General features: G+C 38.6%; 1 pseudogene; it reads left to right on the top strand.

Annotated features, from left to right (window-relative positions):
* Positions 1-16,707, top strand: part of LOC129655887 (T-cell surface glycoprotein CD1a-like) — a 42,228-nt pseudogene extending 25,521 nt beyond the window's left edge.
* The last annotated feature ends 4,133 nt before the right edge of the window (positions 16,708-20,840 follow it).

Raw genomic sequence — 20,840 nt, 5'->3', positions numbered from 1 at the left:
TCCCTCCCAGCATCAGAGTCTTTTCCAATGAGTCAACTCTTCGCATGAGGTGGCCAAAGTACTGGAGTTTCAGCTTTAGTATCATTCCTTCCAAAGAAATCCCAGGGCTGATCTCCTTCAGAATGGACTGGTTGGATCGCCTTGCAGTCCAAGGGACTCTCAAGAGTCTTCTCCAACACCACAGTTCAAAAGCATCAATTCTTTGGTGCTCAGCTTTCTTCACAGTCCAACTCTCACATCCATACATGACCACTGGAAAAACCATAGCCTTGACTAGACGGACCTTTGTTGGCAAAGTAATGTCTCTGCTTTTCAATATGCTATCTAGGTTGGCCATAACTTTTCTTCCAAAGAGTAAGTGTCTTTTAATTTCATGGCTGCAGTCACCATCTGCAGTGATTTTGGAGCCCAAAAAAATAAAGTCTGACGCTGTTTCCACTGTTTCCCCATTTCCCATGAAGTGATGGGACCAGATGCCATGATCTTCGTTTTCTGAATGTTGAGCTTTAAGCCAACTTTTTCACTCTCCACTTGTACTTTGATCAAGAGGCTTTTGAGTTCCTCTTCACTTTCTGCCATAAGGGTGGTGTCATCTGCATATCTGAGGTTATTTCTCCCGGCAATCTTGATTCCAGCTTGTGCTTCTTCCAGCCCAGCGTTTCTCATGACGTACTCTGCATAGAAGTTAAATAAGCAGGGTGACAATATACAGCCTTGACGTACTCCTTTTCCTATTTGGAACCAGTCTGTTCTTCCATGTCCAGTTCTAACTGTTGTTTCCTGACCTGCATACAGGTTTCTCAAGAGGCAGGTCAGGTGGTCTGGTATTCACATCTTTTTCAGAATTTTCCAGTTTATTGTGATCCACACAATCAAAGGCTTTGGCATAGTCAATAAAGCAGAAATAGATGTTTTTTTCTGGAACTCTCTTGCTTTTTCGATGATCCAGCGGATATTGGCAATTTGATTTCTGGTTCCTCTGCCTTTTCTAAAACCAGCTTGAACATCAGGAAGTTCACAGTTCGCGTATTGCTGAAGCCTGGCTTGGAGAAATTTGAGCATTACTTTACTAGCATGTGAGATGAGTGCCATTATGCAGTATTTTGAGCATTTTTGGCATTGCCTTTCTTTGGGATTGGAATGAAAACTGACCGTTTCCAGTCCTGTGGCCACTGCTGAGTTTTCCAAATTTGCTGGCATATTGAGTGTAGCACTTACACAGCATCATCTTTCAGGATTTGAAATAGCTCAACTGGAATTTCATCACCTCCACTAGCTTTGTTCGTAGTGATGCTTCCTAAGGCCCACTTGACTTCACATTCCAGGGTGTCTGGCTCTGGGTCAGTGATCATACCATCGTGATTATCTGGGTCATGAAGATATTTTTTGTATAGTGCTTCTGTGTATTCTTGCCACCTCTTCTTAATATCTTCTGCTTCTGTTAGGTCCATACCATTTCTGTCCTTTATCGAGCCCATCTTTGCATGAAATGTTCCTTTGGTATCTCTGATTTTCTTGAAGAGATCTCTAGTCTTTCCCATTCTGTTGTTTTCCTCTATTTCTTTGCAATGATCGCTGAAGAACACTTCTCATCTCTTCTTGCTATTCTTTGAACTCTTTTCAGATGCTTATATCTTTCCTTTTCTCCTTTGCTTTTTGCTTCTCTTCTTTTCACAGCTATTTGTAAGGCCTCCCCAGACAGCCATTTTGCTTTTTTGCATTTCTTTTCCATGGGGATGGTCTTGATCCCTGTCTCCTGTACAATGTCACGAACCTCATTCCATAGTTCATCAGGCACTCTATCTATCAGATCTAGGCCCTTAAATCTATTTCTCACTTCCACTGTATAATCATAAGGGATTTGATTTAGGTCATACCTGAATGGTCTAGTGGTTTTCCCTACTTTCTTCAATTTAAGTCTGAATTTGGCAATAAGGGGTTCATGATCTGAGCCACAGTCAGGTCCTGGTCTTGTTTTTGTTGACTGTATAGAGCTTCTCCATCTTTGGCTGCAAAGAATATAATTAATCTGATATGAATGTTGACCATCTGGTGATGTCCATGTATAGAGTCTTCTCTTGTGTTGTTGGAAGAGGGTGTTTTCTATGACCAGTGCATTTTCTTGGCAAAACTCTATTAGTCTTTGCGCTGCTTCATTCCGTATTCCAAGGCCAAAACTGCCTGTTACTCCAGGTGTTTATTGACTTCCTACTTTTGCATTCCAGTCCCCTATAATGAAAAGGACATCTTTATTGGGTGTTAGTTCTAAAAGGTCTTATAGGTCTTCATAGAACCATTCAACTTCTTCAGAGTTACTGGTTGGGGCATAGACTTGGATTACTGTGATATTGAAAGGTTTGCCTTGGAAACGAACAGAGATCATTCTGCCATTTTTGAGATTACATCCAAGTACTGCATTTTGGACTCTTTTGTTGACCATGATGGCTACTCCATTTCTTCTGAGAAGAAGTATGAATAACCACAATCACACAGCAACTAAAACAAACCATAATACAGAAAGTTAATCAGAATGAAAAAGCAGAAAGTTACATCCCAGATGAAGGGACAAGATAAAACTATAGAAAAACAACTAAATGAAGTAAAGATAGGCAAGCTTCCAGAAAAAAAGAATTCAGAATGATTATCAGTTCAGTCCAGTTGCTCAGTCATATCTGACTCTTTGCCACCCCATGGAGTGCAGCACATCAGGCTTCTCTGTCCATCACCAACTCCTGGAGTTGACTCAAACTCATGTCCATTGCATCGGTGATGCCATCCAACCATCTTATCCTCTGCTGCCTTCTTCTTTCCTTTTCAATCTTTACCAGCATCAGGGTCTTTTTCAGTGAGTTGGCTCTTCTCATCTGGTGGCCATGGTACTGGAGTTTCAGCTTCAGCATCAGTCCTTCCAATGATATTCATGTTCTTTAGGATTGACTGGTTAGATCTCCTTGAAGTCCAAGGGACTCTCAAGAGTCTTCTCCAACACCACAGTTCAAAAGCGTCAATTCTTCAGCACTCAGCTTTCTTTATAGTCCAACTCTCACATTCATACATGACTACTGGAAAAACCATAGTTTTGACTAGACAGATCTTTGTTGGTAAAGTAATGTCTCTGTTTTTTAGTATGCTGTCTAGGTTGGTCATAGCTTTTCTTTCAAGGAACAAGCATCTTTTAAGTTGATGGCTGCAGTCACCATCTGCAGTGATTTTGGAGCCCAGAAAAATAAAGTCAGCCACTGTTTCCCCATCTATTTGCCATAAAGTGATGGGACCAGATGCCATGATCTTAGTTTTCTGACTGCTTAGTTTTAAGCCAACTTTTTTACTCTCCTCTTTCACATTCATCAAAAGACTCTTTAGTTCTTCTTCACTTTCTACCACTAAGGGTGGTGTCATCTGCTTATCTGAGGTATTGATATTTCTCCCGGCAATCTTGAATTCAGCTTGTGCTTCATTCAGTCTAGCATTTCTCATGATGTACTCTGCATTTAAGTTAAATAAGCAGGGTTACAATATACAGCCTTGATGGACTCCCTTCCCAATTTGGAACCAGTCATGTATTCCATGTCTGGCTCTAACTGTTGCTTCTTGACCTGCATACAGATTTCTCAGGAGGAAGGTCAGGTGGTCTGGTATTCCCATCTCTTGAAGAATTTTCCACAGTTTGTTGTGATCCATACAGTCAAAGGCTTTGGCATAGTCAATAAAGCAACTCTCTTAGAACTCTCTTGCTTTTTTGATGATCCAGCAGACGTTGGCAATTTGATCTCTGGTTCCTCTGCCTTTTCTAAAACCAGCTTGAACATCTGGAAGTTCACAGTTCATGTACTGTTGAAACTTGGATTGGAGAATTTTCAGCATTACTTTGCTAGTGTGTGAGATGAGCGCAATTGGGCGGCAGTTTGAACATTCTTTGGCACTGCATTTCTTCGGGGTTGGAATGAAAACTGACCTTATCCAGTCCTGTGACCATACTGAGTTTTCCAAATTTACTGGCATATTGACTTCAACACTTTCACAGCATCATCTTTTAGGATTTGAAATAGCTCAACTGGAATTCCATCACATCCACTAGCTTTGTTTGCAGTGATGTTACCTAAGGCCCACTTGACTTCGCATTCCAGGATGTCTGGCTCTAGATGAGTGATCACACCATCATGATTATTTGGGTCGTGAAGATCTTTTTTGAATACTTCTTCCATGTATTCTTGCCACCTCTTCTTAATATCTTCTTCTCTTAGGTCCATACCATTTCTGTCCTTTATTGAGCCCATCTTTGCATGAAATGTTCCCTTGGTATCTCTAATTTTCTTGAAGAGATGTCTAATTTTTTCCATTCTGTTGTTTTCCTCTATTTCTTTTCATTGATCACTGAGGAAGGCTTTCTTATCTCTCCTAGATATTCTTTGGAACTCTGCATCCAAATGGGTATATCTTTCTTTTTCTTTTTTTCCTTTGGCTTCTCTTCTTTTTATAGCTGTTTGTAAGGCCTCCTCAGACACATATTTTGCCTTTTTGCATTTCTTTTTCTTGGGGATGGTCTTGATCCCTGTCTCCTGTACAATGTCATGGACCTCAGTTCTTCAGGCACTCTGTCTATCAAATCTAGTCCTTTGAATCCATTTGTCACTTCCACTGTATAGTTGTAAGGATTTGATTTAGGTCATACCTGAATGGTCTAGTGGTTTTCCCTACTTTCTTCAATTTCAGTCTGAATTTGGCAATAAGGAGTTCATGATCTGAGCCACAGTCAGCTCCTGGTCTTGTTTTTGCTGACTGTATAGAGCTTCTCCATCCTTGATTGCAAAGAATATAATCAATCTGATTTCAGTATTGACCATCAGGTGATGTCCATGTGTAGAGTCTTCTCTTGTGCTATTGGAAAAGGGTGTTTGCTGTGACCAGTTCTCTTGGTAAAACTCTGTTAGCCGTTGACCTGCTTCATTTATACTCCAAGGTCCAATTTGCCTGTTACTCCAGGTCTCTTGACTTCCTATCTTTGCATTCCAGTCCCCTATAATGAATAGGAGATCTTTTTTGGGTGTTAGTTATAGAAGGTCTTGTAGGTTTTCATAGAACTGTTCAATTTCAGCTTCTTCAGCATTCCTGGTTGGGACATAGACTTGGATTACTGTGATATTGAATGGTTTTCCTTGCTAATGAACAGAGATCATTCTATTCTTTTTTTATTTTTATTTTTTGGATTGCATCCAAGTACTGCATTTAGGAATCTTTTGTTGACTGTGATGGCTACTTCATTTATTCTAAGGGATTCTTGCCCATAGTAGTAAATATAATGGTCAAATGAGTTAAATTCACCCATTCCAGACCATTTTAGTTCACTGATTCCTAAAATGTAGATGTTCACCCTTGCCGTCTCCTGGTTGACTGCTTCCAATTTGCCTTGATTCATGGACCTAACATTCCAGATTCCTATGCAATATTGCTCTTTACAGCATCAGACTTTACTTCCATCATTGTCACAGCCACAGCTGTGTATTGTTTTTGCTTTTGCTCCATCTCTTCTTTCTTTCTGGAGTTATTTATCCACTGATCTTCAGTAGCATATTGGGCACCTACTGACCTGGGGAGAATAATGATAGTCAATATGATTTAGGATCTCAGAAAAAGAAAGCTTGCCAGGATTGAGAAAATGCAAGAAATGTTTATCAAAGACCTACAAGAGCTAAAGAATAAACAGATGAATAAAACACTAGAAGGAATCCATAGCAGAATAACTGAGGCAGAAGCACAGATAAATGACCTGGAGGACAGAATGGTAGAAATCACTGCCTCAGAACAGAATATAGAAAAAAGAATGAAAAATAATGAAGACAACTTTAGAGACCTCTTGAACAGCATTAAACGCATGAATATTCACATTGTAGGGATTACAGAAGCAGAAGAGAGAGAGAAATGACCTGAGAGAATACTTGAAGAGATAATAGCTGAAAACTTTTCTAACATGGTAAAGGAAATAATTGACCAAGTCCAGGAAGCACAGAGAATCCCATGCAGGATAAATCAAAAGAGGAACATACCCAGATACATACTCATCAAACTGACAAAAATTAAAGACAGAGATAAAATATTAAAAGCAGCAAAGGAAAAATGACAAATAATATACAAGGGAACTCCCATCAGGCTATCAATTGACCTCTCAACAGAAACTGTACAAGCCAGAACGGAATGGCATGATATATTTAAAGTGATGAAAGGGAAGAACTTACAACCAAGAATACTCTACCTAGTAAGACTCTCCTTCAGATTTGATGGAGAAGTCAAAAGCTTACCAGACAAGCAAAAGTTAAGAGAATTCAGCACCACCAGCTTTACAATAAACGCTAAAAGAACTTCTCTAGGCAGAAAACAATATAAGGAAAAGACCTACCTACAGAAAATGAACCCAAGACAATTAAGAAAATGGTAATAGAATCATACATATTGATAATTACCTTAAATGTAAATGGATTAAATGCACCAACCAAAAGACATAGACTGGGTGAGCAGATGAAAACTGTGCATGTATGCATTTACACTTACCACATCACTCTGCTTGACCCCCCAAATTGTATGTAATTATTTTATATTGTTAGGCTAATCATGTTCCTGTTATGGCTTGCAATTGTTATTATCTTTTATGTTTTGTTTGGCTATTGATTGTGAAAACTGATAAACATCTTTTACTATTGTGATTATATAGTTATTACTCACTTAATACCATTGTATAATGGTCAACAGAAAAAATTATAGAATTCTATATCACCAAAACTACCATTTAATAGAAAAACCTCTAATCACTTTTCAAAATCCAGATGCATATCAGAATTATCTTGGAATTAAAAAAAAAATACAATTGCCTAGGTATGGCTTTTTTTTATTTTGCCAGAGCTCCAGATATGTTTCTAGTAAGCAGCCATTTTTAAAAGCAACTGGACTGTATAAGGATCTTTTACCTTTATCTAGTTTGTTTCACTTTTTAAATTTCATATTCAGAGCTCCCATTTCATTTAGTTTATGTTTTCCAACTTATACAGCTTTCTTATTTTTTTTTTGATGTTCTTTCTTAAGCCTTTATCAAGCATAGTAGAAAAGCTTATGTATGTATATATATAAATAATAGGTATAATACATATATTTTAGAAAACTTATGAATTTTTCCCTAACTAAAAAATTAATGACATTTTGACTCCACTTGTTTGAAATAGTATGATTAGAATGCTAAATTTCTAGTTAAAAAAAATAGATATGCAACAAGCAACAAAGGTTTGTTGTATGGCACAAGTAACTATAGTCAATATCTTGTAATAACCTATAATGGAAAATAATGTCAAAAATAGCAAATGTATATACATATAACTGAATCACACACACAAATGAATTTGTTTTGAAATTTAGTAATGCTTATCTTTTTGCCAGTTTTTCTAAATATCCTATGTACATCTAAAAACAACATATGAGATGCAAAATTTTAAATGTATTTGTGTAGGATATGATTAAATACTAATTAATAAAATATAATTAACTGAATATCAGATCAGATCAGATCAGTCGCTCAGTCGTGTCCGACTCTTTGCAACCCCATGAATCGCAGCACGCCAGGACTCCCTGCCTATCACCAACTTCCGGAGTTCACTGAGACTCATGTCCATCGAGTCAGTGATGCCATCCAGCCATCTCATCCTCTGTCGTCCCCTTCTCCTCCTGCCCCCAATCCCTCCCAGCATCAAAGTCTTTTGCAATGAGTCAACTCTTCGCATAAGGTGGCCAAAGTACTGGAGTTTCAGCTTTAGTATCATTCCTTCCAAAGAAATCCCAGGGCTGATCTCCTTCAGAATGGACTGGTTGGATCGCCTTGCAGTCCAAGGGACTCTCAAGAGTCTTCTCCAACACCACAGTTCAAAAGCATCAATTCTTCGGCGCTCAGCCCTCTTCACAGTCCAACTCTCACATCCATACATGACCACAGGAAAAACCATAGCCTTGACTAGGCGAACCTTTGTTGGCAAAGTAATGTCTCTGCTTTTCAATATGCTATCTAGGTTGGTCATAACTTTCCTTCCAAGGAGGAAGCATCTTTTAATTTCATGGCTGCAGTTACCATCTGCAGCAATTTTGGAGCCCAGAAAAATAAAATCTGACACTGTTTTCACTGTTTCCCCATCTATTTCCCATGAAGTGGTGGAACCGGATGCCATGATCTTTGTTTTCTGAATGTTGAGCTTTAAGCCAACTTTTTCACTCTCCACTTGCACTTTCATCAAGAGGCTTTTGAGTTCCTCTTCACTTTCTGCCATAAGGGTGGTGTCATCTGCATATCTGAGGTTATTGAGATTTCTCCCGGCAATCTTGATTCCAGCTTGTGTTTCTTCCAGTCCAGCGTTTCTCATGATGTACTCTGCATAGAAGTTAAATAAACAGGGTGACCATATACATCCTTGACGAACTCCTTTTCCTATTTGGAACCAGTCTGTTGTTCCATGTCCAGTTCTAACTGTTGCTTGCCGACTGGCATACAAATTTCTCAAGAGGCAGATCAGGTGGTCTGATATTCCCATCTCTTGAAGAATTTTCCACAGTTTATTGTGATCCACACAGTCAAAGGCTTTGGCATAGTCAATAAAGCAGAAATAGATGTTTTTTTGGAACTCTCTTGCTTTTTCTATGATCCAGCGGATGTTGGCAATTTGATCTCTGGTTCCTCTTCCTTTTCTAAAACCAGCTTGAACATCAGGAAGTTCATGGTTCACATATTGCTGAAGCCTGGCTTGGAGAATTTTGAGCATTACTTTACTAGCATGTGAGATGAGTGCAATCGTGCAGTAGTTTGAGCATTTTTGGCATTGCCTTTCTTTGGGATTGGAATGAAAACTGACCGTTTCCAGTCCTGTGGCCACTGCTGAGTTTTCCAAATTTGCTGGCATATTAAGTGCAGCACTTTCACAGCATCATCTTTCAGGATTTGGAATAGCTCAACTGGAATTCTATCACCTCCACTAGCTTTGTTCGTAGTGATGCTTCCTAAGGCCCACTTGACTTCACATTCCAGGGTGTCTGGCTCTAGGTCAGTGATCACACCATCGTGATTATCTGGGTCATGGAGATCTTCTTTGTACAGTTCTTCTGTGTATTCTTGCCATCTCTTCTTAATATCTTCTGCTTCTGTTAGGTCCATACCATTTCTGTCCTTTATCAAGCCCATCTTTGCATGAAATGTTCCTTTGGTATCTCTGATTTTCTTGAGGAGATCCCTAGTCTTTCCCATTCTGTTGTTTTCCTCTATTTCTTTGCATTGATCGCTGAAGAAGGCTTTCTTATCGCTTCTTGCTATTCCTTGGAACTCTGCATTCAGATGTTTATATCTTTCCTTTTCTCCTTTGCTTTTTGCTTCTCTTCTTTTCACAGCTATTTGTAAGGCCTCCCCAGACAGCCATTTTGCTTTTTTGCATTTCTTTTCCATGGGGATGGTCTTGATCCCTGTCTCCTGTACAACGTCACGAACCTCATTCCATAGTTCATCAGGCACTCTATCTATCAGATCTAGGCCCTTAAATCTATTTCTCACTTTCACTGTATAATCATAAGGGATTTGATTTAGGTCATACCTGAGTGGTCTAGTGGTTTTCCCTACTTTCTTCAATTTCAGTCTGAATTTGACAATAAGGAGTTCATGGTCTGAGCCACAGTCAGCTCCTGGTCTTGTTTTTGCGGACTGGGTAGAGCTTCTCCATCTTTGGCTGCAAAGAATATAATCAATCTGATTTCAGTGTTGACCATCTGGTGATGTCCATGTACAGAGTCTTCTCTTGTGTTGTTGGAAGAGGGTATTTGTTATGACCAGTGCATTTTCTTGGTGTTACTCCAGGTGTTTCTTGACTTCCTACTTTTGCTTTCCCGTCTCGTATAATGAAAAGGACATCTCTTTTGTGTGTTAGTTCTAAAAGGTCTTGTAGGTCTTCATAGAACCGTTCAACTTCAGCTTCTTCAGCGTTACTGGTTGGGGCATAGACTTCGATTACTGTGATATTGAATGGTTTGCTTTGGAAACAAACAGAGATCATTCTGTCGTTTTTGAGATTGCATCCAAGTACTGCATTTCAGACTCTTTTGTTGACCATGGTGGCCACTCCATTTCTTCTGAGGGGATTCCTGCCTGCTGTAGTAGATATAATGGTCGTCTGAGTTAAATTCACCCATTCGAGTCCATTTCAGTTCACTGATTCCTAAAATGTCGACATTCACTCTTGCCATCTCTTGTTTGGCCCCTTCCAATTTGCCTTGATTCATGGACCTGACATTCCAGGTTCCTATGCAATATTGCTCTTTACAGCATCGGACCTTGCTTCTATCACCAGTCACATCCACAGCTGGGTATTCTTTTTGCTTTGTCTCCATCCCTTCATTCTTTCTGGATTTATTTCTCCACTTATCTCCAGTAGCATATTGGGCACCTACTGACCTGGGGAGTTTCTCTTTCAGTATCGTATCATTTTGCCTTTTCATACTGTTCATGGGGTTCTCAAGGCAAGAATACTGAAGTGGATTGCCATTCCCTTCTCCAATGGACCACATTCTGTCAAATCTCTCCTCCATGACCCGCCTGTTTTGGGTTGCCCCACGGGCATGGCTTAGTTTCATTGAGTTAGACAAGGCTGTGGTCCTAGTGTGATTAGATTGACTAGCTGTCTGTGATTATGGTTTCAGTGTGTCTGCCCTCTGATGCCCTCTTGCAACACCTACCATCTTACTTGGGTTTCTCTTACCTAGGGCGTGGGGTATCTCTTCATGGCTGCTTCAGCAAAGTGCAGCCATTGCTCCTTACCTTGGACGAGGGTTATCTTCTCACCTTAGCCCTTCCTGACCTTCAATGTGGGATAGCTCCTCTAGGCTCTCCTGCACCGGTGCAGCCAAAGCTCCTTGGACATGTGGTTGCTCCTCCCCGCTGCCGCCCCTGGCCTCGGGCTTAGGAGCGTGGGGTAGCTCCTCCTGGCCGTGGCCCTTGACCTCGGACTCGGGGTAACTCCTCTTGTCGCCGCCCCTGGCCTCGGGCGTGGGTTGCTCCTCCCGGCTGCCGCCCCTGGCTCAATAACATCATTCAAGATGCTCTTATTCTTATCTTTTCTGCACTTGATAAAATATTCTCAGAGAAATGTTAATGTCTGACTATGATTATATTTTTTTCTTTTATGTTTCTTCTGATTTTTGGTTTATGTATCGGTTTCTTTGTTGTTAAGGTGTCTAATGGTTTATGATGTTTATCTTCTTTGTGAATTGTACCTTTTATCATTAAAAATATTCATCTTTGCTTCATTTAAAATAAGTAAATTAAAAAAATAAACTACAAAGTTATATTGTACAACACAAAGAATATAGCCACTATTTCATAAATTGAGATTATACATTTTATAAATGTAATTGTGTAAATTTTGTATATTTTATAAATGGAGTTTAACCTTTAATGAAAATGGGGACTTCTCTGGCAGTCCAATGGTTAAGAGTTTTTTTTTCCATTACTAGGGAGATGGGTTTGATCCCTGGTTAGGGAAGTAGGATCCCACATGCCCCCAGGTGTGGCCAGTAAATAAATAAATAAATGGAATGGAAATGAAAAAAAAATATGAATCACTATATTGTATATAGTGTATACCTATTACTTGTATGACATTGTACATCAACTATAATTCAATATAAATAAAATTAAAATAAAAAAGTATCATTTGAAGATTATATGATTATGTATAAGTAAAATATTGGGAATAAAAAGAACTCAGGAATTATCTAAAAATGAACAAATATAAACTGAATGGATTTCTAGAGAATTGGTATTCTTTCAGATGATAAAATTTCTACCTATAAAAATAATGTAATAAAAAGTGAATCATTAGAGCTAACATGAAAATTTAGCAAGGAATGTAGACACAAAATAAATATTAAAAATAAACAAACTTTAAAAAATATAAGTAATAAACAAATATAATAAGATACCATCCATGGGCAGAGAAGCCTGGTAGGCTACAGTCCATGGGGTCACAGAGAATTGGTGAGCGACTTCACTTTCTTTCTTTACCATTCATAATAACATAAAAAACTATAAAATAGCTAAAAATCAGATAAAGAGAGAATATAACAGTGTTCTGCAGAGAAATTCTAAAAACTATAAAGACCACGAGAGTATTTCCAATTAATAGAAGTTGAATGGAAGAAGTTATTACAAGGAATTATAATTTTCTTTAAATTATTCTATAACTTCAGTAAATTCCTAGTTAAAATTCCAGGTGAATTTTTCTAGATACTTAATAAACTTATTATTTTTTTATATCATGTGGAAGAATAAATGACTATGTAGGTCTAAATCATTTTTGAAATAGAAGAGTGAAGTTTTATTCACAATGGAATAAAGTCTTAAATGCAAATGATAATACTAGAAAGTTAATAGTATATAATATGGCAGAATATTAGGGCCATACTGTTAGTGCAGAATTATTTCTTGAATTAGATTTCCAGACTTGAAACTCTAGAGCCTTGGGAGAACTGGCCTATGGTGGGTTATTCTTCCCTTGCCATATACATGACTAGTTAACTAGTGGACACTTAAGGGAGCCTAAGTGCTGCTGTCTCTCCTTCCCAGCTTTGACTCCTAAGGGCTTAGTTCCTATCAGAGCCTGTAACTAGCTTAGGTCCTGCTAGGCAGTGGTCCTGGGCTGGCCACTTCTTGGGGGATAGGAATGGGCATGTCCAGGAGGAGTGGGGGTGACATAAGAGTGCCACTGTTTGCATATTGTTTCTTCTGTGCCACAAGGTATACTGATGTTTCTGCCCCCCCTCCCTGCCCAAAAGGATTAATTTAAAAGTGAAAATTGTTGAATTTTGCTTTCTAAAAGTAAGACTTTCTCCTCAATAATGTATATATCCAACAAAATTAGTGGGCAAAAACTTGAGGGAAGTATTTGAAATTTTGAAAAAAAAAAAGGTATTTTGTACATATATACAGAGAATAATATGGGAAACTTTTAAAAAGAGTGCTGAATGAATTACATTAATAAAGAACACATATAATACTTCTGTTGAAATTAGAGTTGAACTTTAATAGCTACAGAAATGCAAATTAAGATAAGATCTTGTTTTATACCATTTAACTTGCAAAATTAAAAAGCTGCAGCAGCCCAGTGTTTACATGGATCTGAAATAATTGAGTTGACCAAAATATTTGTTTGAGTTTTTAATGTCATGGAAAGCCTGAAAGAACATTTTGGCAAACCCAGAAAGTGTAAATTCCAATGAATTGATGGTGATGAGGTAATTCTGGAGAGTTTGCTGTAGTAACTTGTCTAATGATGTTCATGTTGACCCTGAAATCCTACTTCTGATTATGAGTAATGGAAAATATTTACCCAGCTCCAAGAGGAAACATATGTAGAGATGTTTATCTCAGAGTTTTTATGGTAGTGAGGTGTTGGAAGCATAATAGATGTTCATCTCTATTATGGGATTCTGTGTAGCAAGTAGAGACAACAGACTCAACACAGAGTAGTACGGGAAGATCTTTAAAAGAGTGCTGAATGAAATAATATTGATAGGTGAAGTATATACAGTGTAATACCATTTGTGGAAATTAAAGTTGTACATATCAAATATAGTACATTTTATAAGAATACCTAACAGGATAACATATTTATATATTAGAATGTGGGAAAGAGAAGGCTATGGGGATAAACAGATGAATCAAATATTTCACAGAGAAAGACTGCTGGACCAAATGATGTCCATGAGGCCATAATGGAGGAGAATGATTAACTCAACAATCTGTACTTAAGATTCCAAAGGCAAAACACAGCACAGAAAAATCATTGGAAAATATTTAATGAAAGAGCTAGGATGATGGGTTACACCATGAGTAGTTTCTTCTCAGGGAAAAATATATAATATTGTATAAAGTACTTTTATGTCTAAGAACAGAATCAAAATATCTGCAATATCAAAACACTGGTTGAAAATGTCAAGGTTTTTGTACTCAGCAAAGCTACAGATAGAGAAAAGTTTCTATATTTTACCACCGGGTGGTAATAGAGATTAAAACAGCTTCAGCATCTTAGTTATTCAAAAATTAGAAGTTTTAGGCTCAGAGAGTAAAGAATCTGCCTGAAATACAGGGGATCTGGGTTTGATCCCTGCGTGATGAAACTTTCCTGGAGAAGGGAATGGCTACTCAATCCAGTATTCTTGCCTGGAGAATTCCATGGACAGAGGAGCCTGGCAGACTACAGTCCACAGGGTCACAATGAGTCAGACACAACTGAGCGACTAACACTTGTTTCACTTTCAAGGCCCCCACATCATCAAACAGCTTACAAACTCAAGCTTAAATGGATAATAACTTTTTATATCTAAAAATAATTGAAAATTACTTACAAAAACATGCACAAAACCTCCTCACCTTTCTTGGTCCTGAGGCCACAAGGAAATTTCTCTCACTAGTTCTCATAGAGGAGAAACTATTTGGTATAGTAAAAGATGATCTCAAGGAGTATTATTTGAGTAAATTTCATGAGGTTCACAGGCATGTTTAAGTTTCTTAAAGTAGGGTAATCATGTCAGCCTGAAAAAAAAAAATGGGCAAAGTATTTTTACACAACATGCAGGATCTGGTCCATGGGAGCAGCTCTCTGATGTTCTGGAAAACTCAATGGCAAGTTTTGCATAACCTACATGAATGAGTAGACTATAAGTCCCATAAATATTGTTTATTTTGAAATAATTTGAATTATGTTTTTTATCAGTGCAGACTTTTTAGGTTATGTACTCTAACATACACCTGTGTACAACAGTTTTATACTATGTTAAATGCAGAGAAATAACATTAATAATCGGTGGATTATTAATAATACAGATGGAATTTGCAATTGGAAATTTTTGTGGCTTTTGGATACTTACTCCAGGACCATTGTTTGAATCTCAGGTTTGCTCCCAGGAGACTGATAGTATCTGTGCTACCGCTAAGTCGCTTCAGTCGTATCCGACTCTGTGCGACCCCATGGACGGCAGCCCACCAGGCTCCCCCGTCCCTGGGATTCTCCAGGCAATAACACCGGAGTGGGTTGCCATTTCCTTCTCCAATGCATGAAAGTGAAAAGTGAAAGTGAAGTCGCTCAGTCGTGTCCGACTCTTAGCGACCCCATGGACTGTAGCCCACCAGGCTCCTCCATCCATGGGATTTTCCAGGCAAGAGTACTGGAGTGGGGTGCCATCTGTAGTGAGGACCAATATTCTTCTCGAAACATAATTTGGTCCTGCTCTAATACAGAGGCTTTTCTTGACCTTCCTACAACTCTGTCCAACTCTAATATGCAACCAATTGCACTTCAAAGAGAATGCCAAAGACTTTAGAAAGAGAAATATTTAAGATGAGTATGAGCCCTAATTTGGGCATAAATTGTCCTGAGACAAACATCCACAGTTTTTGAACAGTGATATTTCCAGATGACCTATTTAAGTTACTAACTATACATTTAGTACCTAAATAGATAGATACTGCCAAATAGGGTTATATGGAAGAGACTAGTGATTGTCTCCAAGAATCTACTTTGTACTCCCTCTAGAATAAATCAGCTCCCAATTATAGCCAGCAGAATAAGACTGCACCTCTTAGGCAACCTTTTAGCTGGCTGTGGTCATGTGCCTGTGGTCTGTTCAACGTAGTGTACAGCTACCGCAAAGTGGAACTGAGGCAGTGTGGGGTGAGTATGCTTCACGAATTCCTTTTTCCTTATGCTGATTAAAAGGAGAATTTGATGAAAGATCCTCTTGAATCATTTCAGAGAACAGGATGACCTTTGGAATGAGGACCAAGCATGGTAAAGACCTAAAGTAAACAAAAAAGCAAAACCCCACGCCCCCCAAACAAAAGAGGAAACTAGAACCAAGTCCCCCACACAATGAAATGTCATAACAACACTGAACTACCTGCTTCTCATCTTTTCACAAGAAATATAACTGCATGTTTTTAAAGATTTTGTTAATCTGAAATTTCTGTCACTTACAGTCGAACTTGATCCTAACTAATCCAGGGTATTGCCTGAATATCAATGAAAGGTTGATAACTTTGGCTTTCCTTTTGCCACTGTGGCACAGCCACGATCATGCTCAGGCTTCAGTGTCCTCCAATGCAAGAAAAATAGCTGGTTGGACCCCACTGAGACTAATGAAATATCTAATGCCAACTCCCATCAGCAGATCCAGAAGCTGATCCTAGATGGGCTGACTATCCAGAAGACTATCACTGTCACTGTTCATTTCTGGGCTTGAAGCTGAAAAAAACACCTTGGGCTGCCGAAAGGGTAGGCATATGGGCATAGGTATGTGAAAGGGTATCCAGTGCTGAAAAAGGTAACCTAGATGAAGAGGATGAGGATGAAAGTTGTGCACAGACTACTCAGAAAATACCACAAATCTAAGAATAATGACTGCCATATGTATCACAGCCTCTACCTGAAAGTGAAGGGTAATTTATTCAAAATCAAGTGTATTTTCACAGAACATATCCATAAGTGGAAGGTGGACAATGCTTGTAGGAAGCTTCAGGCCCACCAGGCTTAGGCCTTTCAGACCTAAGGCTAGAGAAGCAGAAAGGACTTTGAAGAGGGGCTCCAGGCTGAGAAGGAGGAAAGTATCAAGGCTCTGTCCAAGGAGGAAGAGATCAAGAAATAGGTTCTATCCTTCTTGTGTGTACACAGTGGCATTGGCAATTACGTAGATCACTCATTCAATAAAACAAGTTTTTGTCTTCCTAAAAACAAAAAAAGGTTGATAACTTTGATTTAAAAAAAAATTTGCTAAGGCTAAATTAAAATTTTCACAATAACACCTATGTTACCTGTATCTAATTTTATTTTTATCTGTATGTTTTCTAAGGCAAAGGAGAAAATGCAACTAGCCATTCCAAAATTTATATGAAAAGAAACATGTTAGATATCAGTGTGAACTTCTGGGAAAATGATAGAGAGAAATATTTCATAATTCATCTCACTGAGATAAATCCAAAATAGAAAAAGGAACTTTCTCTGTGTTGAACTCAGAGAAGAGCTGCAACTTGAAACCAAGAAAAGTCTGTAAGTTATAAACAAAGTTGGAATAACGTTTAAGCACACAGTTTCACTCATTTTAAATAAAATGGAAGGTCAATGGATGTCCATGGTTTAGGATAATAAGTTTAATTCAGAAGAGAATTAATGAAGGTTACTGGGGCCTTTGTTAGAAGATAAGCATGGAGGGAAAAATCATTATGGAAATGGAGAACAAATTAATGTATGAGAAACGTTTGGCTTTAGAAATTAGGGAATGACAACATGAGGTTTTGATCTTGTTAGTATGCAGTGGCTTATGTGGTTTAACATGGAGTTTTAAGAAATTTTTAATTAAAAAGATTATTGTAGTATAGTTGATTATAATATTGTGTTAGTTTCAGGTGTATCACAAGGTGAGTCAGTTCTATATATACATACAGTCAACTCTTTTTCAGATTCTTTTCCCATATAGGTCATTATAGAGTATTGAGTATATTCCTGTGCTATTTAGTAGATTCTAATTAATTATCTATTTTATATTTAGAAATATGTATATGTCAATCCCAGTCTCCCAGATTATTCCTTCCCCTTTCCCCTGGTGACAATAAGTTTGTTTTCTACATCTGTGACCCTATTTGCATCTGGTAAATGTGTTCATTTTTACTATTTTTTAGATTTCATATACAAGCAATATCATATGCTGTCTCTCTGTCTGACATTTTACTCATTATGACAGTCTCAGGTCCATCCCTGTTGCTACAAATGACATTATTTTGCTCTTTTTTTTTTTTTAAATGGCTGAGCAGTATTCCACTATATATATGGGCTACATTTCCTTTATCCATTCCCAACATAGAGATTTTTGTATGCTGTGTAGCCTTTTTATTGTTGTGGCCTGGACAGGCTTTAGAAGGAATTTGCTTCTAGTGTCAACTTGAGGGTTACTGTGCTAGGTTGCTGCTACTTAGGATGGTTTTGTCCAAGTCAAGTGGCTATTTTTTATACAGATGAGTGTCCTAGGTCAGTTTCTAAGGAAACACACTCAGGTGCATGCAGGAGGCTTGCTGGGTGTGCTCTCAGCAACAGCAGGATCAAGGAGAGGGTGAGGCTGAACTGTGCTGCAGATTCTGTAGAGGATTTAATAAAACTCACAGAGACTTCTGGAGCTAGGAGGACCCTTCAGAGACTTCCTAAAGCTAGGTAATGTGATGTACTTTTTACTCATATATTTGATATATGCTTTCTGCAGGGAAGAGATGTTCCCTTGGACAAACCACCTCTTCCAGTGAAGGCAATTCCTGGAGAGAGCATGTCTGTGAGCTGCCAGCAGCCAACACTCCCTGAGACTGAGAAAACATGCATGCTCATCTTGAAGGGGGTATGCTGGTGGCTCCACAGCATCTGCTAGAGCAAGGGTGCATTTCTATGGAAGTAGAGATTGACTTGCTAAGCCTTGAATAAACACACAGACCTCACAAAGTCAGTGTTGAAAACACAGGCCACAAAGCAAATCTTAAAAAAATGTGCATGAGATTCTATAAGCAATGGCCTTCGATTAGGTTGCCTCTGGATGAATGGCTCAGGCAAAGAATCTGTAAAAGGAACCAGAGACTCTTAGATATGGGCTATTTTAAAACATTGGTACCAGTTTTTGCCCTTGTTTCCAGTTTGGACTAGGTGGGGAGCTTAGATAAGATATCCCAAATTTGGTTCCTTTACTATATTATTTTGAACTGGCTTCACAGTCAAGGAGACTTGTGAAGAAATTCACCTTGAATTCACACATTTTTTATATAGGCTCAGGGGTCACTTCTCATTATAGAGTCTTAACTTGTTTGTTCCAGCTCTGCTGTGGCCTGGATTTCTGAGACAGAAATTGAGGCTTACACATGGAAGGATGGTAGGTTTTATTAATAAACAATCTAAAGGCTTCCCTGGTGGCTCAGACAGTAAAGAATCTGCCTTCAGTGCAGGAAACCTGGGCTCGATCCCTGGGTCAGGAAGATCCCCTGGAGAAGGGAATGGCTACCCACTCCAGTATTCTTGTCTGGAGAATTTAATGAACAGAGGAGCCTGGCAGGCTACAGTGCATAGAGTCACAAAGAGTCAGACATGGCTAAGTGACTAACACTTTCACTTTTTTCAGAGGCCTTCTGCTTCTAGAAACGGTGGACTATCCAATTTGGACCAACTCTTTTGTCAAAGAGAAGTAGAAAAAAACAAGAAAATATGAAATAAAATCTGCCTCAAGACATTGAGGAACTAACAAAGGAGAAATAAATTACTGGCTTAATATCTAGGAGAAAACAGAAATTCACAAATGAGTCTTACAGTTGGGCTGCTTTTCCACTACAAGCATCTTCTGATTCCATGAGAGGTGCTGAAAACACTGAAAAAGCTATATTTTAAGGAGTTGTTTATTAATGTTAGGAGAATGTTGCTTTTTATGGTTGAGCAAGTATTTCTGACAATGGACAGTATTTGGTCAATATATAATGCAGATATACAATGCACAGTAGGAGGCAGAGAGGAGGCCAAAAGGCAGAGACAAATTTTTATGTTTAAATCTCTCTAGTCTTGCCATAAAATATGCATTTTACTCCACAGTACTCAGCAAGTGTTCATTCCTTCTTGATCTTGTAAGGGGTCACAAGCTAGGATGACACTTAGATCTGGATCATGTAAATTGTCAATAATACATCATTTAATCCACATTCTTTTGTCTCCAAAATCTTCTGTAACTGTGACTTGTTATAATCCTCAAATTTGGCTTGAATAAAATTTTCCATTTCTTTCTTAGAAAAACAAACAAAAACCACACTGAGAAGCTCATCAAAGCTTTCAACAGAGTTGCAAATCTTTAAACGTATCATGGCCTGAACTTTGGGTTACAATCTTAAAGGCTGCATCAAAAGTCAGTGGAGATCAGAAGGAGTGTAACTTTGCAGGGACTGTAACCAAGTTTCAGCTTATTGTAATTTCTGAAATTAATAAGGTCATTTTTTATTGTCAATACCCACAAATAATTCTGGGTGAAGGTAACATTTTCCTAAGCCCCAAATTTCTGTATATTTTTGAAGTGTAAGTGATCAACACTAAAAAACAAAATTTAAAACAAAAACAAAATCCAAATACCGAGAAACATAGAGACAAGGCAAAATAAATAATTTTTCTTTAGAACAATACAGACAAAAGTACAGGCTTACTAGCATCCTAGATAATGAAGTAATCGGGCCCAGACTTTAAAATGAGTAGGCTTAATACACTATGGTGTTGGAGAAGACTCTTGAGAGTCCCTTGGACTGCAAGGAGATCCAACCAGTCCATTCTGAAGGAGATCAGCCCTGGGATTTCTTTGGAAGGAATGATGCTAAAGCTGAAACTCCAGTACTTTGGTGAAGAACTTCATGCAAAGAGTTGACTCATTGGAAAAGACTCTGATGCTGGGAGGGATTGGGGGCAGGAGGAGAAGGGGACAACAGAGGATGAGATGGCTGGATGGCATCACTAACTCGATGGATGTGAGTCTGAGTGAACTCCGGGAGTTGGTGATGGACAGAGAGGCCTGGTGTGCTGTGATTCATGGGGTTGCAAAGACTCGGACATGACTGAGCGACTGAACTGAACTGAACTGAAGTCTTAGTTATGGCATGTGGGACCTAGTTCTCTGACCAGGGATTGAACTCACTCCCCTTGCATTGGGAGCACAGAGTCTTAACCACTGGAGCACCAGGGAAGCCCGAATCAAGCAATTTTAAATAAGGTGCTGCTGTTGCT

Source organism: Bubalus kerabau, chromosome 6, assembly GCF_029407905.1.
Source record: "Bubalus kerabau isolate K-KA32 ecotype Philippines breed swamp buffalo chromosome 6, PCC_UOA_SB_1v2, whole genome shotgun sequence".
NCBI lineage: Eukaryota > Metazoa > Chordata > Mammalia > Artiodactyla > Bovidae > Bubalus > Bubalus kerabau.
The sequence above is the reverse complement of the archived record's forward strand: the minus strand, read 5'-3'. Positions and strand labels throughout refer to the sequence as shown.